Source organism: Pteropus medius, unplaced genomic scaffold, assembly GCF_902729225.1.
Source record: "Pteropus medius unplaced genomic scaffold, Ma_sr-lr_union100, whole genome shotgun sequence".
Lineage (NCBI taxonomy): Eukaryota > Metazoa > Chordata > Mammalia > Chiroptera > Pteropodidae > Pteropus > Pteropus medius.
In genome coordinates this window covers 59,350,597-59,375,575 of record NW_024349800.1, presented here as the reverse complement: position 1 = coordinate 59,375,575, position 24,979 = coordinate 59,350,597, and the positions used below count along the sequence as shown (strand labels likewise).

General features: G+C 40.8%; 2 long non-coding RNA genes across 3 annotated transcripts in view; one reads left to right on the top strand and one right to left on the bottom strand.

The window, feature by feature from the left end:
• Positions 1 to 24,722, bottom strand: part of LOC120621950 (uncharacterized) — a 30,846-nt gene extending 6,124 nt beyond the window's left edge. The window contains exons 1-3 of one of the 2 annotated variants that reach the window (XR_005658357.1): positions 24,463 to 24,722; positions 14,289 to 14,685; positions 9,087 to 9,156 (exon numbers count right to left, since the gene is read on the bottom strand). This is a non-coding gene — a long non-coding RNA (uncharacterized LOC120621950). Of the gene's footprint in view, positions 1 to 9,086; positions 9,157 to 10,290; positions 12,812 to 13,021; positions 14,686 to 24,462 lie in introns of those variants that run through there. The other variant, XR_005658358.1, reaches the window with a different exon arrangement.
• LOC120621951 (uncharacterized) lies at positions 13,485 to 15,223 on the top strand. Its single transcript, XR_005658359.1, has 3 exons — positions 13,485 to 13,569; positions 14,320 to 14,566; positions 14,665 to 15,223. It is a non-coding gene; the product is annotated as an uncharacterized LOC120621951 (long non-coding RNA).
• Positions 24,723 to 24,979: the final 257 nt, after the last annotated feature.

The window sequence follows — 24,979 nt, the reverse complement described above, 5'->3', positions numbered from 1 at the left end:
TGTATATTTGTTTTTACAGTGATGGCATAGTAAAATCAAATGATATCGTACAAAAATGGAAACATTTATTTCTCACCCTCCAATCAGCTCAGGTGTATGGCTTCTCTATGGGCCAGCTGAATGCTGCTGGCTCAGGCTGGTCTCCTTACCCTCGGCTGGGACACACATTCCATGTGTCTTCAGGCTGGAGCTCAGGGTAAGGAGCCTTAATACCTGGAACATGTTTTCCTTATCAAAGAGTTCAGAGGCTCAAAATGGTACCTAAAAACATGTGATGCCTCTTCAGACCTCAACTTGACTTGGAAAAACACCCATATTCCATTGGCCAAAGCACGTTCTTACAGTCAACCTCGAAGTCAATGAGATGGAGACGTAGTTTCAGACCATAGATGTGGGACTGGATGGGGTGGGATTCAGATCTTCTTTTATTTCAAGAAAAGTTTTTAGATATATTTAGAGTATATCTTATTTTCATCTTTTCTGTGATCTCTTTCAGATCCTGGCCAGCAAAGTGTTAGATCTTCACCTATTTTTCGGCTATTTTTCACATCTGCTTTTTACCCTTGATTATTTTTATTTATCTTTCCTTTTTTTCTCTGTTATTTTCAAGACTGAATCAAGTACAAAATAAATGATGAAAGAGACAAAAGTAAGAGTTGTAAACATTGTCAAGTAGGAGGCAAATTTGTCATTATTTTCAGAGAGACTGTCCACTTAGAAATCCAAAATCAACTAAAACTGTTTTATGAGGCTTTGGTAATTGTAAGTTTGCTGGTTAAAAAATGTTTATAAATTAATAACTTTGCTATATAGCAATATTGTTATTATATATTAAATATGATGAACAATTACCAGTCGCAATAAACATTAAAATATGAAATAACTAGGTATTAGCTTAAGTACAAATACAGCTTATATGAACAAAATTATGAAACTCTTTAGACGAATGTAAACGAATTTTGAATATATTGTACTTGAAAATAAATCTCAACATTGTAAAAGTGCTAGTTATTCCGAAACCAATCTATATATTCAACTTAATGGAAAAGAATTTTAATGAAACAGAAAAAAATTTTTTTCAATTGCCCTGGAAGAATAAGCTTATTAAAATTCTTAACACAGTTTGGGAAAAGTAAGAATAATGAGGGAAGACTTCCCTCACCAAATGCTTAAATCTAACATAATGCCATTGTAATTAACAGACCTTGTAGTTGACACAGGAGTTCATCAACAACTCAATGCATCAACAACTCCATGAATCAAAATAGAGAATCCAGAAATCTATGCATGCATGTGATGGGGTTGAGTGTGCCATAAATGTGGTACAAAAAGGGCTAATTAGTAAGTAATTTCAGGACAACTAATTAGCCTTGGCAAGGAGTGGAGGAGGAAGAGACCTTTGTCCTTGACTCACTTGTAATATACAGAATAAATTTAAATTTTGGTTTATTTTAAAAAATCATACTAGAAATATATTTGAAGAAAATACTGGTAAATATTTATAATCAGAGTTTAGAAGACATTTCTTATCTTTTTTTTTTAACATTTCTAAATTGTACCTTAAATCCTGAAAGTATAAAAATAAGTGATAGATTTGAGTATATTAAAGTTTCAAACCTCTGAATGACAAAACCATTGTAATTGAGGTTAAAAAGTTTGAAAAAAAGTTGCTATATATATGACATCATGTGCAAAGGTTTTAGAAAGTAATAAGAAAAAGAAAATTAAAATGGATAAAGAATTTGAATAGACAATTGATCAAAGAGGAAAGTACAAATGGCCACTAAAAATATTAACGACATTAATATTTATATGTTTATGGTAAAATACATAATAAATAACAAAATAAACAATATATTATATATCAATATATAATATACAGATATATAAATATAATTAATTATAAAATTAATAATAATAATGAGATTACATGTCAGTAATATTTTAGAAGATCAATCAGAAGTTATAGTTTTTGAAAAACATATATCATTTACCAATACTTCAGTCTTTGACAATACAATAGAAACTCTCTTAACCACCACGTTACGAATTTGCCGGATTAACTACTGTTGCTCTTGGCACACTCTACTGGGACCATACTTTTCACCAGTCAAATTAATGCTTTCCAATTTAGCCATGTTTGGTCCCAGACCTGTTTGTGCCAGTTTACTTGCTATGTCAATTATTTAATGTCATTAAGTCTCTTTTACACTAGTGAATACAAAACAGAGACTTTGTGGCTATGAGGTTGAATGCTTTGTAGTCTCTGAAAGTGTGAATGAATTTAAAAAATGTTGAATTAGACATGATAAAGACAATCTTAAAAGTTTATACCAGAATAAAAAAAATCCTGAAGTATATATATATATAAACACATATTTGTCTGCATAAAGATTGTTTTACAAGTGCTCTGAAGTTCCTGTACTCTGTTGAAAAATTGAACTTGACAATGATGGGGAAGAAATCAAGATGGACTTTTTGATGAAAAGGAGAATAGGGATTGTCAACTGGTAACTGGACAAAAATTTTAGAACGGTCTCTGAGCTACATATAAAGATCGGCTCAGTGCGAATTTTATAACAAATGTGTGAAAGCTTAAATATTGAGAAAAACTTCATAGTGTTTATATATTTCATACTAGGAACAATATTTTCAGTATAATTAACCTATTCGAACATTTTTAAAGAATCAGAGTCATTTTTTTTCAGTAGGGGAATCTTGATTAGAGAAAACTTTTACAGTTAGATGAAGCAGGTCTAAACTACAAATTATCATCCATCAAAATAGTGGCACACAAAGTAGAACAGGAAACACAAAGAGACCAAAATTCCAAAGAAAAAATTAACATTCCCTGCAATAAAGCAACTGGAACTCACAAACTGCCATTTTTTGTTCTTAGCAAATCAAAGAATTCTACCACTTAAACACACACACACACACACACACACACAAATCATTTATTGTTACCATTTATCGCTGCTCACAAAATCAGCAAGGAGGGATTCCAAACTACTTAAGAAAAGCTTTTAATGTTTTTCCCCATGCATTTATACGTTAAACTTACCTAAACAATATTCTATCTCAATTGTGATCGATCTAAAAAAGAAGATATAAAAGCTTTGGTTCTACCAGTGTCTATGGTTCTGGAATGTTTAGTAAAATGCTACTATAAATATTTTAGTTATAGTTTGGAAAAAAAATAGGAGACATAAATAATTTCTTAAAGAATCATTTAAAGTTAGCAACTTCATTGATTTTCTTTACAATGTAGTATTAGCATGGACTAAATTTCCCTATAACTCTATTACTATAGTTTCAAAAAACATGGTCTGAAACTGACTTTGCTGCAGAAATCCTGAACTATGAGACAAAAATAAAAAACATAATTTTTTAACTGGCTGCAAACCAAATGAATTTTTTTATACTCTATCTCTGTCTCTAGAATGTAAGTTCCAAAATACAAGACTTTTTGTGCCGTGCTCACTCCATTGCCCAGATTAGTATTTGGTCCATTGTAGGTACTCAACAAATATTTGTTGAATAAATGAGTAACAATATTGAGATATCTGATTTCTGAGGTCCTTCAGCAATATTTTTCTATGGTATTCTTATTGTCTGCCAAGAAGAGCATAGATTTTGGAGTCAGAATCCCTATTCTGCAACTCTCCTGCTGTGTAATTTTGATTAAATTATGCTATCTATGGTTCTCAGCTTTCTCATATACAAAATAAGAATTAGAACTTGTAGACTTGTTGATCAAATTAACTGAGATAATATATGTAAAGTATCTGTTGTAGAGAAAGTTCTCTGTACGAGGTATCGATGTCAGTGAAGACGGTGATGCTGCTGGTGGTGGCTCTGCTGGAGGTGGTGTAGGGATCGAAACTTTCGGTGAGTGCCTTTGGTGAGTGAGGAACTTGTCCAGTCTCCAGACAGCACTCCCATGCTCAAAAGAGGCCACACTCTCAGAGAGGAATGGCTCAGCCCAGAAACAGTTCCTCCGTGGGTCAATCTGCAGAAGCACTGCTTTGGCGAGCTTAACAAAAGGGCCATTATTCTCACCCACAGACAACGCCAAGAAGGTGCTGGGTGGTCTAGAATACAGGAGACAGATAATGTAATGACTCCATTCATCAAACAGCCCAGCATGCACACCAGCTGCCCGCCAGCTGGAAAGTGAAGCTCCTCTCCTTTCAGAGGATAATTTACTTCTGCTGGGGAGACTCTGAGATGCCCTTCACCTTAAGGGACCAGCAGAATTCCAACAGTGCCACGTGACATTGTGCTGACCCAGCAGTGAGGCTCAAAAGGAGAGCGAAACAAAACGAACAAACAAAGAAGTCAGTTACAGCTCCTGTTAGAAAACAAACAAACAAACAAAAAACTAACAAACAACTGTTTTTCTTCTGTGAATTTGCTCTATTGTTTTTTGTTTTAATTTATTTTGTTTTTTACCTTACGGATATTTCAAATTCTATAGTTGATTGTATTTCTCTTCAGTCTTCGGCCATTAGAAAGTCCATAACACCAAGTTGTGGTCTTTGTCTAATCAGAGTGTAAGAAACGATGCCTCGCATTTTGCTGTGGGATACTTCTATGGCCTTTACTGCTTTCTCCTCCAAACTTTAATGTAGCCCATGACCCACAATTACTAACTTCATCTCTTCATTTTGGACACATTTTTGAGATCTTCTCCTAGCTCCTGCTGGATGACTCAGGAATACGCATCATGAAACGTAATGAGATCATGGTTTAAACACCCGATACTTGGTAAAACCTATAGGTGCTTCGTTCCAGCTTAAAAAAAAAAATACATAGTTCTTATATCTTTTCTTCTTTTTCCCCCTCTTTGATTCCTCCTCCCACCCCCGCAACTTCCACCCCTGACCTACAGATATTGTTGTCTCTCTTTAAGAACTGGATCTCTGAAGATGGGGTGTCTCCTCCCACATGCTCTGGCCCACCCGGGGTATGTGAGCCCAGGACCTTCTGCTTGTAGAGCAGACGTACTAACCACTATACTATGGAGCCACCCCGTCTTATATATTTTCTGTAAGTTAAACAGGATCAGAGCCACTTGTGAAAGGCCACAAAGCTGATTTGATTTAAAGCTATTTGATTTAAAAACTGGAGTGCAGGGTCTTACTGCATGTCATCTATCACCTAGCAATCTTCCACTTTATCGACTGTTTTCTAAATTCTAACCTCTGCTAATCATTTTATAGAAAAATGATCTCATTGAATCTTCCTGACAACCCTTTAAGTGGGTTCTATTCTTATTTACATGTTCAGGTACTGGTCCTGAGACCAGTAATTTACCAAATTCCTACAGTTAGTAATTGATGGATTGAGGATTTGAACCAGGATCCATCTGAAATCAGAGTCTAAGTCTGAGATTACATCAAATTGCCCCTATGGCTGCCTACGTGTATTTGGCTTTCACTAAAAGACAAAGCTCAGTATCTCTGTGCATTTTACCTGATCAGATAGATCTCAAGTAAAATGCAGCTGGAGTTCATGAGGACGTATGAGCCAGCCAGTGTTGGTCTGTTGATTCGAAAGGAAAACTTTAACTTCTAAAAAATCATGTGGTCACTCACACATTGAAGAACACAAACCAGTTCAGGAATTGGGTGTTGCAGTCCCCAGGGTAAAGTAAAAAATTACAATAGAATACGAAGAAGCAAAGTCATGGAAACAATGAAGGTTTTTTGGCATGGTTTTCTTGCAAGGAGGAAATTATTCATGAGAGACGAAGAGGTGAAAGAGGCAAGATTCTGCTCTTGGAAAGCAACAGAGGATGAACATGACCTCCAGGGGTGGGCGAGTGGAAAAGATCCTTGGTCGGAGTTGAAGAAGGAAACTCTGGACAGTAACTTTTAGGTTTCGTTAATTATGTTTACATTCAATTATTTTTCCGGGAGTAGGCTCCTTCCTGCTTATTATATTTTGCTTTACTCATTAATCTAGAAAGAAAAACTCCCCACACCCCAACATGGAAATAACCATCTTAATTGGGAGAAATTCAATCTCCAGGAAGGGAATCATCTGTTTTAGTTACATTTTCCATAAAAAAAAAAAAAAAAATTAAAAAAATCGATTTATCTGACTGCTATTTTTGCCACAGAGCAGCCAGTTTTATATATAAACTCATAATAAGTCATTAAAGTCTTATTATTTCCAGTCCCTTCCTGTGGGACGTCTTCTCTAACCACCAGCCCGCAGGAATGATGCTGTCTTGGGTGCCATCTGGACTCTCTTTGTATGTCTGCTGCTGCTGTCTTGGAGGGCTTGTCACTGCCTTGAGAGCATGTCCAGCCTTTGCATCTTTTCCATGCTTTTGTTTGACCCATTACGCTGCCCCCCCAACCCCGGTGCTGACCACAGGCAACAAGTCACTTACTACCGTGGTACCTCATTCCAACAACCAGCGAGTGAGAAAGCCGAATCGGTGGTGCTTGCCATCTTCCTAAGCAGGAGAGTCACACAGGGACTAAGAGGGGTTCTCACCAAACTGGAAGAGCTCCGAAGGAAACAGATTGTTATTTACTTGGAAAACATTTGAAATTGAAGAAACTGAGATCGAGGTCATAGAACGAATGGGAAAAGGGTTTGCTTGCAAAATGGCAGACTTGGCCAAACCGCCCAGTGAGAGAATTGGGGCCGTTTTGTGAGGCAAAAGTCTCAGCGTGAGCCAGACCAATGTGTTGTACATTTTGAAGTAATGATCAGGCTACGGGTGATGGGGGAGGCAGAAGCTGTGGGACGAGAGGGCCGGGAGGACATTCCAGGGCAAGGCCGAGGAGCTCAGTTTGAGTAAGTAGGAGAGGAGTATGTCAACTACAGATTTTTCAGTGCCAGCTAGAATGTTACCTGCCAACCAACTTAGATCGTAACATCTATTTATCCACGCAACAAACGGATTGCCCCAGCACTTTTGAAGACTGGGTCACCGTCATCGTGCTCACCTTATTACTTTTCTATAGGCCAATTCGTATGAAGACATTTAGTTGCTAATATGTGTCATCTATCTACCTGTTACAGATCAGTCAGGAGTCAGTGGAGAGGCCCAGATAGCTATAGAAACATCTAGTATCAGTAGTCAAAATAAAACATGCTTTAGGAATAAAGAAAGCACGGCAGACATTTATGACCAGTATTGGCAAAGCAAGACGTGGGTTACAAAAGACCTCTGTTAGCCCTCCATGGACTGCTCTGTCTCCCAGGGAGCTGCGTCATGAACGTGATGACTGCTCATGTCCCTTTCCTTTCAATGTGCATAAGAATCACCTGAGGATCCTGTTAAAAAGCAGATTCTGATCTAGTAGATCTGGACTGAGGCCTGAGATCCTGCGTTTCTAACAAGGGATGCCAATTGGGCTGGTCCGGCAACAACACTTTGAATAGCAAGGTACCACCACACAGCAGTCTCGCTCGCCTCTGTTATCAATTGCACCAAGTAAATATTTGTTTAGCTTCACTGAATAGGGACAGGGCAGCAATCTTTGTTCTTGATGATCTCTCATTTCCTGCATGTAGTTGCAAATGTGTAAGTTGGAGAAGAGGCTGGATATAGACTGAACAAATAAATCAGACAAAGTCTACAGTTCCATGAGGATGGCCAATGCCACCAATGATGGTCTAGTTCTGGCCGAAGGGGTGTTCTCAGGCCATCCCTGCTTACTACTGGCTCTGACATCTCTGTGGCTTAGGTTTTCCTATCCATTTACTATAACTAAAGAAAAGGCATAAAACTCAGGCTTTTCAGAAAAAGTACTTCCTGGTAGTAGGACAGGGACATATTCTACTGTTGCCTTGTACATCTACCAACAGACTAGTCCTTGCTAGTGGGTTGGTGGTCAACAAAAATTGGACCCAGGAAACCCCTGGGGATCTTTTTAGCCCTGTTTACTCCAATTCGTGCCATAGAAGCATAGAGGACAGTCGCAGAGTCCTGCTTAATGGCCAGGAAGAACTTTCTACAATAGAGATGCCGAAATCAAGCTCTGAAGAATAAGCAGGAATTAGCTAAGAGATGCAGCTGAGTAACAGCATAGACATAAGGGACCCTGGGATCTGCAAGGAACTCGGTGTGGCCAGAGTGTAGATTATGGGATAGAGAGGAGGGCGAGAGATGACACCAAGAAGTAGACAGAAGATAGATTTTAATAAAACATGGGCTTTCCCAAGAAAGCACGAAGATCCCTTTAGAATGGCCTCATTGAGCTCTGAGGTCCAATGATGTTTTTTTTTTTCTCTCTAAGAGATGGCCTGTGAGCCCATTTTCTGCCCCCTGATAACCAACTTGGCAGACCATCGTGAGATGCTGGCCGAGGCTCCTTCAACTGCTTCCCCACCTAATGGTTTTTATAGCTTCCTTTCACAGAGAACATAAAAAACAGAGACAAATTCAAACTGATATTTCTGTCCCTGGAAGATGAAATTCAAAGATTGGAGGTTTTAATGCTCCAGAATATCTCACACTTTATGAACTATATCTGACATTAAATGTCGAGCAGATGTTGACGCTGGGTTGCATTGCCTCAGCATCTATTTCAGCCTTAGCATAGAATTCGGAGATTTGTACTTAGTGTTGTTGTTGATTTTACATTTTTGTTTCTTTTTTCCCTTAACATACTCGGTATAATTTGAAATAGCCACAACACGAATGGCCACTTGAAAACAGAGACTGTGGCCTGAGTAACGAGACATTCAATGCAAGAAAACCGTGAGGTTTATTTTATTTGTATGCATTCAACGAAAACAAGACCATCTCTTGCTATTTACATTAACCCTTTAGTAACAACCGTGGGGTGTCTGTGAAACTAGTGTAATACATTTTGCATGTGCATTTGAAAAAAATGTTATATATAACATCTGTTTTCATTCATGGGCATGGTGCATTATTTCATCATGATGTATTCTTTGCGGTATTATTTTAGAAATCTATTACCCACAGATCACCAGAAGATCGCTTGTCCTGTCATCTTTGGGATAACGAACACTCTCCATGTGTGTAAGTCTGTCAGGCCGGACCTCCCTAGAGAGACAATTACTGATTTACAAATTAAAGAAATCATTCGTACCTTTTTTAATCAGTGAAATACTGTAGAAATGCAGGAAGTCATCAGCTTGAACTGTAAAACATCAGGGAACCTATTGAAAGAAGGCAATTTAATCTTTCTTGGTTTTTTTAAAAGGGATTTTTGAAATAAAGAAATTCCAAGATATAGTCTATTTTTGAATGAACAATTGATCAAAGAGTTCTGCATCAAATTCACATTGACACTCATGTTGTAAATAAAGGCACCGAAATTAATCTAGCAATGCATTATTTTTGTGTTGAGATTCTTGGAACATCTGATATCCTGTCTAAGTTTTAACCAGAGCTCTTGTTTGGTCTATTCACTAAAGTTCCTCAGCAAGATATCAAAAGAGACATGGTTTTATTCATTGGATGGATTCTCAAGAAACAGAAATGATGGGTAGGAGATATTTTTTTGAAAAGAGCATGGGTGCTACCTGACAGATTCTCAATTCTGTGGGACAATGCCACAGACTTTCGCTCTCTGTTGTAACGAATCTATTAAATGAGCATTTATTAAATATGTATCTTGTGACAGGCACTGTGGAAAGTTTTGAAGGAAGTTATTCTTACCCCTAACCCACAGGACCTCTAGGTAATGAAAAAATGCCCAGAGAGAAGCTATCAGCCACCAAGAATATCTGAGATTTCAGGCCACAATGCTCACTCCTGAAATAAGCAGGTTAGGGATGGACAGAGGGCAGCTCGATGCTCCTGGAGAATTCAGAAAGAAGAGGAAATCAGAAAAAGCACACAGCACAGTGAGAAATTGTAAATGTGGGTTTGGGGTTAAATATAAAAAGAATACAATTGTCAGTGTTCCAGGAAAATTATTTCTGAATGGTAAGTTTATTATTATTCAGTGGAAATTAAATGTGCATAAAAATAGAACAAACAAATAAAAGGTTGTGTTTCTTTAATAAGACATCAAGCTTTCAATTTTAAGATTATTTTATGCTGCCATAGTTTGTACTATTAAGATTTTTTATTAGCACCAAATCTGAATAATTTATAGTCTATTATGTACTAACTATTCATTTAAAATCGGGGGGGAAATCATGATTTCTGTATAATAGAAAATAGGTTTTTTTTTTTAAATCTGCTTCTTTGTCTTTAGTATTTCCCCCACCAGGTTTTAAAATATCTTTATTATTATTATTATTATTATTATTATTATTATTATTAATTATTTTGTAGGAGAGAGAGAGAGAAATCATGAGCTTTTTGATACACTTTTTGCTCAGGAAGAAGAAATTTGCTTTCATGTCTTTATTAAGTTATATCTAAAAAGATGTAATCACTGTGGAGTCCTCTACTGAATAAGCAAAGTTGAGAAGGGGGTGGTGATGCCAATTGCAAGGCATCTTTATTGGGGTGGTAACATCCAAATCTTTCTTCTTTTAATTTAATTGAAGAAACACTGGTTTCTAACATTATGTAAGTTTCAGGTGCACAAAATTATTTGCTATCTGCGCACACTATATCATGCTCACCACCAAAGGCCTAGTTTCCAGGTATCATCATATATTTTACCCCTTTTACCAATTTTATCCTCCCCCACGCCCCTTCCTTCCCGGTAACCACTCGTCTGTCGTCTGTGTCTGTGAGTTTGTTTTTGTTTTGTTTGTCCTTTTGCTCCTCTGTGTTTATTTGTTTTATATCCCACAGGCGAGTGAAGTCATACGATTTTTGTCCTTCCCATCTGACTTATTTGACTGAGATCCAGCTGTTCCACTTCTGGGTATTTATCTGAAGAATATGAACACACTAATTCGACCCCTAATATACGCACCCCTGTGTTCAACCGAGAACGCTCTTTAATGCAGGGCGGCGAAGTGAAGCCTCGCTGCGTGGTCGGAATCTGGCTTTTAACTGTTCAGGGCTTTAATTTTCTTTTTCTTCTATCTCACAAATCATCTCACAGCTCTCCTTGGAATTGTTTAATTTATAATATTTTGATAACTTCAAAGTTGACAGGATGAAATAAGAGATGAGGCTCTGCTTCTGAACAGCTGAATGATATGGAATTAACTTATCTAAGGATATTTACCCTTTTAAGTGATGGAAAAATGAGAACTAAGGGCACTTCATGTAGATTGTTTGCACGTCGATGACTGTAGTCACACATATCCCTCCTTTCATAAGTAGTAGAAAGGGAAGAGTGTCTTCTGGAAAAAGGATTAGATGCCCTGCCTGACCTCAGAGAAAGGATTAGGATCAATGAATGAACGTTCAGTGGAGACAAGTTTAGTTGGAATTAAAAGAGCCACTTTGCCTCATTAATATCTGAACAGCAATGGCATGGGATATTTTTAAGGTAGTGATCTTACCATCACTGGAGGTGTGCAAGAGGAAGTTTAGTAACTCTAAACAGGGCTGTTTCTAAAGAGGATTTAAACCCTGAAGGGTTACTGGCTTAGACGCTCTTTCAGATTCCTCCTGAATCCGTCGGAAGTCATGATGGGTGTCGCCATGCCGGGCTCATTCCTTTCCTAAGCTTCTGCTCCACTGTCCAGGGGAGCATGCGAATTAGGGCTCCCAGGTGTTTCCAGATTCTCACCGGAGGGTTAATCTGCGATGCACGGAAGGGCGCTTCTTGTTCTGCAGCTTCTCTCAACTCCTGGAACCTGAGCACCCAGGCCTCTCGCTGACATGTACACGAGGGGTACGGAGAGAGTGGGTGGCCACTGAAGGGTTTCTCCCCCTCAATGCTGAGCCAGCACCAGTATCGACAGTGTGCAGAGCTGAGACAGATGGGTGGTGCCTTCCCCAAATGCTCCGGGAGCCTCCTGTGAGCTACATCTGTGTCTTCTTGGCTACACCCTGCCGACCCCCGCTTAGGCTGAGCCCGATTAAGCCTTTCATAGTCTTTCTCCTGGGGACAGTGTTTGGAGGGTGAGATTCATTCCATAAATCCCTTTATTTTTTTTTGTATCTCTAGAGTCCTTTTCAAAAGAACCTTCATTTATATAATGGTTTAACCTTGTGTCCAAAAAAAAAAAAATTACGAGGCACACCCAGGCCTTCTTTTATTTCAAGAAAACCCAAAAATAGACTTGAAATCATTATGGCTCGGGATGCCATTATAAAGGGTTGGATAACTTTTGTTCTGTTTACCCAGAAAAATGAATGGGGACATTGCCAAGTTTCTGAATGGCAGCATGGTACACTAGCAAAGCCACGGAGGTGTGAGCGAGAAATCTGGCCTCTAGCACAGCTGTGGGAGCTTTGGTTAGATTTCATCTTGAAGAGATGCAGTTTCCTCTCATCTAAAATAAGAAACTTGGAGTACATGATCCCTAGAGACCTTTCTAGTTGCTAAAAGTCTTAGTCTAGGCAGCTGTGGCTCAGAGAGCTGGACCATCTGACCCAAGCACACAGAGTCAGCTGGGAATAGCCAAACACTTGAAACCAGGCACAGGGCTGTCATAATACTGAAGATCTTTTAGAGGACTTTGGACAGCAGAGAGAATTTATGCCCTCACAGTCTCTCCTGGTGCGGATTGAGGTCGATATGCCCCAAACGTACAAGGCTCTCTAATCAGTAAGTCTCTCTAAAGACTGTGGCTGGCATTTTCTCCATTTGGGGGATTTTGACTATTTCTCTCAAGTCATTAGTACAGCAAATTTAATAGTCACAGATTTTTCCTTGTTCCCGGCCCATGAGATTTTTCTTTTTCTTAGATCCAGTGCCTCTTATAACGACATGACAGTGAAGCCAGTGTGCTGCAGAAAAATACAGAGTGAGCAAAAGCGTGTTTAATAAATAACAGCAAATCCTGAGGTTATAATTTTTAACAGCTCCGTTCTATTCTATTCTATTCTATTCTATTCTATTCTATTCTATTCTATTCTATTCTATTCTATTCTATTCTATTCTACTCTATTCATTTTAATTTTTTTTGAGCCAGAAAGTGATTTCCAATGAACACTTACCACATCTATTGTCTACCTCAAATCCTTGTTTTAGAAAATGTAAATAAACCCCTCCCTCTGGTTCCAGCCCACGTTTCCAGGCCAGCTCGGCTCCCTTTCCAGTGTGGTACCGGAAATGAAGTCAGTCTACACAGACGGAAGTCGCCGTGTTCCTGTGCTGGAACAATATCTGGATGTAGTGGAAAAAGTAAAGGAAAAGCCACTTCACAACCCCAGCTCCACCCCTACGTGGTGATACCACGGTGGGAAAATGACTTAACACCAAGAGGACGTGAACGCTCACTCGGTATTGTTCTAGCGATTAGAAAGTGTGCGCACTTTCTAATCGCTAGAATAGACCGTGTGTACCACCCAAGAGAGCCAGACCTTGGGGGTGCTGCACACGCCTGTCTGATGGTCAATAGCTATCTGATGAGTCTGAAAGCATGACAAAGCTTTGGAGCCGAAACAATCAAAGAGAATAACGCACCGTGGAGAACTTCTTACTCTGGTCGAGGGTAGCCCTGTGTAAGGAAATAAACTTTCTAGTCCAGGCTGTGCGAAGTTCGGTGAGTTATTTATTGGGCCTTCTGAGTTTGGCGGGCTCCAAAGAGTGGCTTAAAATGTGTGACTGGATGGCACACAAGACTAAGTGCTAGAAGGTTGAGGCAAATCAATGTTTCCTCCACCGCCTTGCCAAGGGCTTACAGTTAAGCATCTGGTCCCACTGAGGGCATGGAAATTCAAACAGTTTGGGTCTGGGGGTGGGAAGCAAGAATCCTGTGTTTGTGTGTGTGTATGGGGGGGTACAACTCCGAGCAGAGGGAGACTCAGAACTATCTGGAAATATCATGAGAACATCAGACCCAGCAAGAGTAATCCAGTGTGGCCCCAAACAAACAGGAAAGCTCAGAGAGTCCCTCATATAGAATATACAAGGAAGAGAAGAAGAAGCCATTCATACACCCAACTGGCTGTCTGCCAGGGGCATAGTGCCCACTGGTGAACGAACTCCCAGAGCCTTGAACAGAAGCAGATAAGAATCACCAGCAAACTCAAGACTAGGTTTTGTTTGTTTGTTTTTGTTTTTTTGCTATGATCAATTTTCCTTTAGGGCAGGTAAGTCACACACTTCAAATCTTCCCTGGAGATACTGAGAAATATTCACATATTTACACTCTATTTTCTATTGCAAGATAAAAAAACAAAAAAACAAAAAAACCTAGAAGGAAAGTAAAACGGAACTGTGTGGTTCGTATATAAGGAAGTCTGGACGTTAAGGTCTCACCATATAGCTCTCTGATCCACAAATGCTGTAGGAGAAGGAGGCTCTGCCTAGTCCCTGCTCCCCAGGCTTGGCGATGACTCCGCCCTCTGTGTCTGCCCCTCACTTGTCAAGAACAAAATGCAAATGACACGTGAGAAATTCTCATCATTAGGGTGCTTCCGGCTCCCTGTGCTTCACCAGGTACCCCGCGTTCTCTTCCCTCCGGGGTGGGACGTGTGCCCTTGAAGACGTGAAGCACACAGATCAACGTGCTCTCCGTGGATTTTGACACTTTAAAGGTGAGCGAGACTCCTCTGGTGGCAAGTATGAGTGTACGGATGACGTATTATTACAGCAAGTTCCAACGCTGCCCTTCCTTTCATCTCCTTTAATTCAGGACACTGGGGCTCTATCTGGGCTGAAGGAGAGACAAACACACCGTTGAGACATCCTTGAGAAAATGTCACTGAAATGGGTCAGCCTTTCTATTTCAGAGCTGTGCTCATCTGAAAACATCAAAGAATGCTAAAAATACGTACACGATGTGCTCTCAGCTACTCAAGCCAAGCCGGTATGTCTCTGAGAAGGCCTTTGGATATGAAAAATCGACTCGTAGACATAGCAGCCGTCTGTGATTTTCCCAAGGAGTGATGTGGGCATTTTGGAAGGCCTGGCATCACTCACTGTCCCACGTCCCTTTTTCAACAAGGGAGAAACTCTTTGGACAATACTAATCTCTTGGGAGTGGGGTGGGGATAGTGTGGGCAGGACTTAATGAATCCAACTTTTATGCACAGCAGATGCAGTCAACCTGGCTGTGGAACATTCTCTAAACACTGGGTTTCCACATTTAACCTGGAAAACCAAACTAATTTTAACATTGACTTTATTTCTGTTCCTCAGGTTTTTTCCCCCTTTGTCTCTATATGAAGCTGTTCTCCATAATCCCCTGATCTCTATAGATTCAGCTACAGAAATACTCAGAGACAGAAAAGTGACTGCAGAGACAGGCAAAATCGATGATGATTTTCAGTTTTGTCACTGATGAGCTGTGTAAGCTACGTTATACTTTGCTTTTCCTTTCTAAGTCTCTGTTTCTCCATCTACACACAGTAGAAATAATAGACTATTCATGCATTTGCTGTGAGCATCAGGGATGCTGAACAAAATTACTCAGACTAGTGCTAGAATAGTGCTTGCTGCAATGTAGGTATTATTTAAGTCCTATCCATAACTATTATTGCTGTTGCTGCTATTATTATGATTTCTCTTGCCAGATTTTGTGATTTTTCATTAAAAGTGCTATATCTGGGGCTACAAGATCATCTCTTGCCTGATCTCATACCTAGGTTGTTGAGTATCACTTGCTCCTAAACTCACAGTCGCCACACTCGAAGGCCAATGAGTTGTCTTAGATTTCCATGTTTTACCTGCCACAGTATTCACTACAAAGTGCCCTACTCGGGGCCAACGCCAAATGCCTCTATCTGGGTTAATGCTGTTTACTTCGTGTGTGAGAATTATTTACGTGTCTGTCTTCTCCCAACCGTGATCTCCTTGAGGACAGGGAGCAGGTCTGATGCAGGTCTTGCTCTTCAGGCCTAGTACAGGTGAGGCATGTTTGATGTTCCCTGTTCTGTTGGCTGAATTTTTTGAGACACCGTGTTTGTCCTGGCTACTGTCACTTCCTTCACAAATTTGGAGCTCGATTCAGCTTTCCTGTCCCCTCCCGCTCCTGTACCTCATCTCAGTGGAGGGTGGGGTTCCAGGAGCTGCCCGCCCTCTCTGCCCTAGCTTCCCTGCTGGCCACTGTCCCACAATGTGATGTTCTTGCCAGCGGTCAGCTCACAATGCAGGCACGTATTACTTATGGGAACACAATGAAACTTGACCTGAAAAAGCTTGTAGTGATTACTGCAGTCATAATAATTTATATATTAAAGAACTTGGGAAGGAAGGAAGGAAGAAATTAAGGAAGGAGGGTGAACAGGCAGGCTAGGAGGCAAAGAGGAAGGAAGAAAGTAGACAGGAAAATTCTTTTAAGAATCTACTTTGTGGTGAGCCTCGGGCCAGACACTTGTATAAAACCCCTCAGGTGTATTTTTTTTCTTATTTCTGTTTTAATATTAAGAAGAATATGACTCAGATAGGATAAATAACTCCTCGAATCATCTATTATGTAGTAAGAGGTAGTTTAACCATTGCAAGATGTTAAAATAGATCTCAGAGTCCCACAAAGTATAAGGGAAAACTAATAAAAAAACAACCATCAACCAGACCAAGAAACCGCCAAAGCCCACTCCTATTTCAGCATGTGAATTTCAGTTCTAGGAGAAGCGTCTGTTAAATTTTATAAGAGATGATATTAAAGGTTATTTACAGAACTGTGGTGAGCCCAGAGAAGAGTAATCTGCCGAGGTACTTTCCCAAGTAAGGCTCCGATTTGAGACAATTCCCCAGGGTTCTATCTTCTCTCATTCTTTTGATGTCTTAAGAATTCTCTGCCTGCAGGAAGGGCACAGCCGGCTTGCTCCCTGCTGAAGTCCTTGAGCTCTCTCCCCCTCACTCTGCATGTATGGGCACGGGATTTTCATTTTTAAATGACAGTTGAAATCCAGAGCAACACATTTTTTTTTTCACATTTGAAAGTAAAAAAAAAAAAAAATGATTTTGCTGCTTCAGCAGCAAACAAAATTTCAAGAAATGAGTATAAATCAAGGATCACTGTGGTCCTTTAACCACGAAGCTTGCTAAGGTTCTAGCGTTTCGTGCGTGTCGGTCATTATTTTTGAAGCGATGATGGATGTCTGACAGTAAACAGAATGCAAAACCCCATGGTCCTTACTTCTAGATATGCTCAGGGCATAGTGGTAATTAGAAGGTCGGTAATCACTTTGTGAATGAATGAGCCCCATAATTCAGGGGTTCTTGCTTTCCTTGTGAAATGACCCTGGTCTGGTCAGTCTCGCTAGTTCTTCTCAGACAATAATTTAGTGTAACGGCATTAGTTTAGAAAAATATTAGCCAGAAAAACACAATAACTTTAACTCTTTGTTGTGCAATCTTTTGTTCTCTGAAAGATCACAGATTCTTCAAATCACCACAGAATATGGAAAAGGCAAGGTCTGTGCACAAATATTGGCTCATAAAGATTAGAATTGGAGACAGTGGTATGCTGGTAAACATTTAACAACTGGCTCTCTGTAAAATATATACCTAATTTTGTTGATACAAATTATATGTAGTATATAATTTACAAATAATAAAATATTTAATACTCTTTACTATAAATCCTACACAGGCAATTGCTTCTCGCAGAATGTTTTTGTTGATTTTTGCCAACCTCTTGAATCCACAGACAAAACATAGTATCAATTGACAGACATTTATAGTTCCAACCCGAATGTTAGTTGATATTTTAATTTATCTTAACAAGTAGGATCAAAGTGAAATAACAAAGAAGAATGTCTGAACTTCACTCATTTGTCAATGATGTGAACAACTTCTTTGTCGAACTGGATAATTGTTTTCAAATGCTGAAAGAATATAATACTCACAATGTTTATTTATAGTGTTTCAGCTATAGGCATGATACTCATCTAAATTTAATCAGCATTAAGATTTTCTCCATAATTTTCTTAATCCTAGATATCAACAATAAATCAAGACCTATATTAGAATATTTGCCAATTTGGTGTAAATATAGACACTATGGTTGCCTTTAATCTACAAATGCCACATCACTGAATGTTGCGTTGGCAAGAGATTCTCAGTAGCACATCATTATATAGAATTTCCAAGATATGGTTATGAAAGACATAAATAACCTCAAGATCATAAATAATGACAGCATGTACAATAATTATGAAATGATGAGTTTTGAGTATTTATTTTTAATATAATTTAATTGTAAGTTTATATAATTTAATATTTGATAATAACTGTGTTTAAGAATTAGCTTGCAAAGTTCCTGAATATTTAACAATTGGCTCTTGCTAGATGGTATATTACCTTACAAAAGTCCTACCTCCTAACACCATCACAATGAAGATCAGAATTTCAACATACGAATTTTGCAAAGGCCACAAACATTCAGTCCAAAGCACTCACCTTATTAACAGACAAAACAAACAAACAACCTTCTTTCCCTAGATGCAGAAGAAACATTAGACAAAATTCAACATCCATTTCTGATAAAAACTTTCAGCAAGCTAGGAATAGAAGGGAACTTTTCAACTTGATACAGGGCAATATAAAAAACCTACAGCTAGCATGATAGTTAATGGTGAAAGATTGTCTTCTCTCTAAGACTAGGAACAGAGAAAGGACCTTTGCTCTCATCAGTTCTACTTACTACAGCATCAAATAATATAAAATACATAGGAAAAAATCTGTCAAACAACGTGCATGACCTATATATGGAAAACAAAATATTACATAAGGAAACTAAAGAAGAAATATAAATGACAACATATCCTATGTTCCTGGAAGACATCACTCACTATTATTAAGATGCAAATTTTTCCCATACTGGTACTGAGATTCAATGAAATTTCAATCAAAATTCCAGCATGCTTTTTTAAAAATAGAAATTGACGAAAAGATTCAAAAGTTCATCTGGAAATGCAAAGTATCTAGATTAGCCAAACAAGTTTGAAAAATAAAGCTGGAGGACTTATATTAATTCCAAGAATTATTATAAGCTATAGTAATCGAGGTAATGTAATATTGGTGTTGACAGATAAACAGATCAAATTAACATAATAGAATTCAGAAATAGAGGCGCAGTTAATTAATTTTTGACAAAGATGCAAAGGCAGTTCAGTGGAGAAAGGAGTCTTTTTAACCAATGGTACTGAACAGACTTTATATCTACACATAGAAAAATGAACTTGGATCCACCCCTCATACCATATACAAAAACAGCTACAAATAGATCATAGACATAAATGTAAAATAAAAAACTATAACACTTTCATAAGTACACATAGAATAAAACCTTCATAATCTTAGGTTTAGCAAAGATTTCTCCGATACACATTACAGGCGTGATACATAAAACAAAAAAAAATTATTAACTTAGACTTCACCAAAACTAAGAGCTTGTATTCTTTGAAAGATACTTTTAAGGTAATGAAGAGATAAACTGTAGGCTGGAAGAAAATATTAGGAAATCACATATCTGCCAACAGACTTACATCTAGACTATGCATATGTGTGTGTGTGCGTGTGCGTGAGTGTGTGTGTGTGCATGCGCGCGTGTGTGTGATATCAAGAATATATATGTATATCAAAACTCTAACAAGAAAACATCCCATTTTTAAAAATGGTCAGAGTTTGGCCACAGATAGATGGTCAACATATGTGGATAGCAAATACGCTCCTCGAAAATGTTCAAATCTTTAGCTATTAGAAAAATGCAAATTCAAATTACAATGTGTTACTGCTATACACTTATTAGAATGTCAAAATTAAGAAGAGGGACTCTACCAAGAGCTGGTGAAGATGTGAACAAATGGGAACTCTCACACTCTGCTGGCGAGAATGTAAAATGGTACAACCACTTTGCAAATCCCTTTGTTTCTAGAATTATCATTCTCTTACCATACGACCCAACCATTCTACTCCTAGGTTATTTTCCCAAGAAAAAGGAGAGCATATATCCATACAGAAACTTGTACATAAATACTCATCACAACGTTGTTTCTAATAAGCCCCAGACCAGAAACAACCCAATGTCCATCAAGAGGTGAATGGCTACTTGAGTTCTGGTATATTCATGCAATGTCATCCTATTTAGCAATAATAGGAAATGAGCTGTTGATACACATAGCAACATGGATGAATTTCAAAATAATCGTGAGAATGAAAGAAGCCAGACAGACATGCTATATGATTCCAAATTTATTCTGTTCTAGAAAATGCAAACTAATCTTAGTGATATGGAATAGATCAGTAGCTACCTGGTAAGGGGTTCAGGGGAGAAGTGATGGATGTGTTATTTTTGTGATGGTGGTGCCGCCGTGCATCATCAAAACTTACTGAATTGTATAGTTTAGTCACAAGCAGTTTACTTATGTGAAAAATGCCTCAATGAACTTATTAAAGTCAGTAAATAAGGAGCAACACGAATTTGATCTCCAAGCTCGTCTTCCTCACCTGCAGAAGAGAACTTTTATCTCTCGCCTCTGAATTTCTCTAGCATATCAGTTACGTCTACTTCTTATACCTCGCTTGTACATCAGGCTGTGAGTTACGTACATTATTACAGTTATTCTACTTGGCAAAAGTATTGCTTGGGGATTTAGGAAATCGGGCTCGGCCCTATAGTCACTTTACCCCTCTGAGTCCGTTTCTTCCTTTGTGAAACGGAAGTTTGAATGCGAGCCATTCGGAAAAAAAATAAATGCACGCGGAGCTGTATTTTTGATTGTCAAGCACTGTGTGCTCGCTGGCTACCAGTGTGTCGCTCGCTTCTCTAACACCTTCAGCTTCTTCTCTTTCGCAGTCCAAGTGCAGCCTTCGTCTGCAAGACCAGGACTCAGGACTCCTCAGTGTCCGCCGTGGAGCTGTGGGGACGCGCTCCACCGCTGGGCACCCAGGTGACGGTTAGCTCAGTGCCCGCCGTGCTCGCTGCCATCAAGAGAGAGCATCCCAGGCCTGCATAAGCAGTTTAAGCCCTCTGGGGCTTGGCGCAGTTCGGCACCCAGATTAATTAGTTAATGCTCACGAAGCCCTTTGAAGACGGCAAATGCCGTGGGAGTGCGAAGCTCATGTGTTAACGATGATAATTACATGAATTTGAGCTCCGGATTCAGCAGCCGTTGCTGAGTCCGAGTGGGGCCGCGTCCTGAGCCGGGACGGCCCCATGAAAGGTGTCGAAAGCCATCTGCCCGGGGTGTTCCAGGAAGCAGGTGGGCATGTGTCCCTCCTAAGCCATCCTGCTGGAAACGGCCCAGAAATGCAGACTGCTACCTGTCTGCAAGTGGGGTCATTCCGTCTTCAGCGAGTGTGTGCTGATCACGTGCTGTGTGTGAAGGCCTCTTCAAATCCACGTCCAGCAGAATTCAAAGTCCTGCTCCCTCTATCGGGCCCCGAGGCTGGGGGTGATCGAGAAGCGGGTCTGAACCCCAGTTCTGGCAGTGGTACTGAGTGTTGCTTTGGGAATGTTATGTCACAAGCACATGTCCCAGGGTCCTCATGTTTAAAACAAGTAAAAATTGAAGGTAATAATGTCAACCTTTAAGAAGCCTGTCTGTAAAACACCGGGTAAGTAACTGACACATCCGAGGGCTCCGTCAGTGGTGACTCTGGTTAATGCATCACCACGATACACGCAGGATACCAGCTTCTATCCACTGATGGGAATTTTAGTGGCAGTCGTTGGTTATGCTTTGTTTGAGGACAGTCTCCTCTTTTGTCCCTACCTGAGCGGTCTCAGCAGAGAAAGGAAAAGGGCGTCGTCATGTTTTCTTTTGCTAGCGGCAGTTTCTCCAGGTCCTCAGCAGTTCATTGTCAACGACCTACTTAGTCCATAAAATATCTCACTTTTGGGAGAAACCCGATGTCCCCGAGTGCTTTGAACACAGAAGTGAGACTGAAGGGCCGTGTGCTCTGGCCCAGCCTCCTGGCCTCGGGCAAGGCTGTTAAAGGCACACGCTTTACAGGCCTTTGACTGGGTCTCTCGCTGCTCGGAGAGCATGGCACGGGCGCCCTTTACACGCTCACGTGCGCTGAGCTGGCCCGGTGGACCCCGTGCCCCTCCTGCCCGTTTTCCTCACGACCCTCTCCCCTGCTGGTCCCATCGGAGCCCCATGGCCGTGCCGCCAAGCTGCCCTTGAGAATGCCTGGGGCTGATTGAGGCCTCTGCTGGCGCAAAGCCTGTGAGTCACTCGTAATCATCCTGACTTGTCAGCCAGCTTCAGAGGCCTGGTTCTCCCTGATACTCATTATCCCTTCAATAGACGGAGTTGGGCCAATAGTTAATTTGCAAATTGCAGGACTCGGTAAGGTGAGACTCTACAGGCAGGGTAATTCATAAATTATTTTTCTTTTACAGAGAGGTCGAGTCCATTCAATTTTCCAAATTGACCATACCTGTAAGACAATCTTCTTCATTCCCTCCGACCTCAGGGCTCAGGAGAGTTCATCGTCAGCCCTCCTTCGGCTCTCCTCCCTCACTCACCCTCTTCTGGCGGCTCTGAGCCGTTTTCATAGTCACCTGACACTGCCAGGTGGTCAAGGTCAGACTGTGTCATTCTAAGAGGTTCCTTGACAGGCGTTTGCTTATTATAAAACGCTACACGTGTGCTCTCACTCCGTGACTTTGGATCGGGCCTCCCCACTAAGCCGGAAGCCAATGAAAACGAGCCCTAAAAACCACTTACTGGAATTTCTCGGTCTGGCTGACCTCACTCACCCCCGCTGCCTTTCTTCTTGCTCTGACGGCTACTTCCCTACCTCCTGGCTCGCCTGGCTCGGCCGTACAAAGCAATTTGTTATTGGTTGGACTGTGTCCACCCAGAACTCACATGATGAAGTCCTAAGTCCCGGTGTCTCAGAATGGGACCTCATTTGAAAATAGGTCCCATTGCATCTGTTACAGATGCAATTAGTTAACATGAAGTCGCGCGAGAGTAGAGTAGGGTGGGCTCCTAATCTGCTGTGACTGCTGTCTTTATAAGAAAAGATTCATGAGAAGATGCAAACACACAGGGAAAATGCCTCAGGAAGACGGAAGACCAAAGCAATGTATCTACAGGCCCAAGAGTGCCGAAGATTTCTAGAAAACCACCAGAATCCAGGAGGAGGCCAGGTCAGATTCCCCTAAGTTTTCAGAGAGCGCGTGGTCCCATTGATACCGTGACTCCGACTTCCGGCCTCCAGAACTGTAAGACAGTAAGTCGCGTTGTCTTAAGCCACCTAGTTTGGCATCATGATAGAGTCCCCGGCACACAGGTACACAGAGCTACGGCAGAAATGCTGTTTCCTGAGGCCGAGGCTGAGGCACGCACAGTGCTGGCTCTAACGGTCAGGTAGCATCGAAAACTTCCCGTCTTGGTCACGGCATGTCCCGCAGCACTGCTTCTCAGGGCAGGTGCTAACTGCTCATCACACTGACGGAGAAGTCTGTCTGCCGCGGGCCAACATCGGGACAGCCTGACGGCTACCAGAGGCCCGTGCTCTATGAACTACTGGAGACACAAACACCTGCTCACAAGACCGAAGAGGACAGGTCACACCAAGAGTGTTTTTTAGGAGCGCTAGCTGTGGGACTCGCAGGACGGTGTCCTGGGCCGAGGTGGCTTGGCCATGAAATAGGTAGAGAAATAGAATCATTGACATTGGTTGTTGTGTAGCCTACAGGGGCCAAGAAAGACTCACCCAAAGAAGCAACAGCGCTAAATCCCGAAAGATAGAGATTGTATAGCGAGTGGTGAGGACGAAGGATAGTCCTTGGGGACCATAAGGATGACACGTGAGGCCGAAGCAGAACGACAGGTGTGCTCAGTGACGTCACGGCTGGTTAGAGTGGTGGATCACAGGGAGTGGGAAAAACAGCGTTGAAGGTTAAGACATGTACCCTCCCCCTACTCTGGCCATTAAATCATCTCTTCTCTCTCCTTTCTTCTCTCTCTCTCTCTCTTTTCCTTCCTTCCTTCCTTCCTTCTTCTCATCTGGTTTCATTCTCCCTTGCTCCTTTTTTTTCTTTTCTTCCTTCAACATTTAACATTGACATACTGATCGCCTGGGTACCAAGCCCTCTGACAGGCTCCAGGATGACAGCACACGACCTCGTGGTCACCTTAGAGAAGCTCGCGCAATTACACACAATGACAACACACCGTGCTGAGTGCCGTGACAGGTGCCGTGGAGCACAGATATGCAAATGAATGCACCGAGGCAATGCTTGACTAACAAAGGTACAGGGCACTCGCAGGTATTGGTAGGCACACGTGGTTCTGAGGGGTTTTATGCACCTCATCTCATTTAATCATTACAGTAACCTGACAAAGTGGTTATTATTGTGCGTAATTTACATACGAAGAGAGCGAAAAGTGAAGAAACATCTCCATCTCTAATCACAGAGCTAACAGACAAAGAGCTAGATCCCAATTCCTAAACCTTCACTTGTGCTCTGTGTACGGCGTGGTATTGTCCGTATATTCTCAAGCCAGAAAAACAATTTGTTTACCTGGATTTTTCTTATTGTTCATTGCTTTGTGCTCATGGACACGTTTTGGTGATGGGGGCTCAGAATGAAGCGGATCTTCTCGGAAGTTCTGTCCCTCCTTCTGCCCCTTCTGCCCTAGGGATGGACATCCTTGACAGGCAGTGAAACACCGGAGAGCTTCAGCTGACAGAAGGCTCCCTGCCCCTGATTCTGCTGACGGGAGACACACCAGCTGAGTGGTGGCGGCTAGCTGAAAACACACACTAATCTAATCTTCTGGCTGTTCTAGACAAATCTCAGGAATGTGGGAGGCTAGCATGTCACATAGGCAATTATGGGCCGGACGCAGGATTGCATAATGCGATGATGACTCGGGCTTCCTGCTTTGGCTCGCATGCGGTGAGCTTGCCAAAAAGCATTTATCTTCCCAGGAGAAACATGCCAACTTGGGGAGGATATGAAGTAACTGTGATTATGGGAAGAAAGCATGCTCAATGTGAAAATAGTCAAGGTCTCTCGATTTGTACTTTGTCTCTCT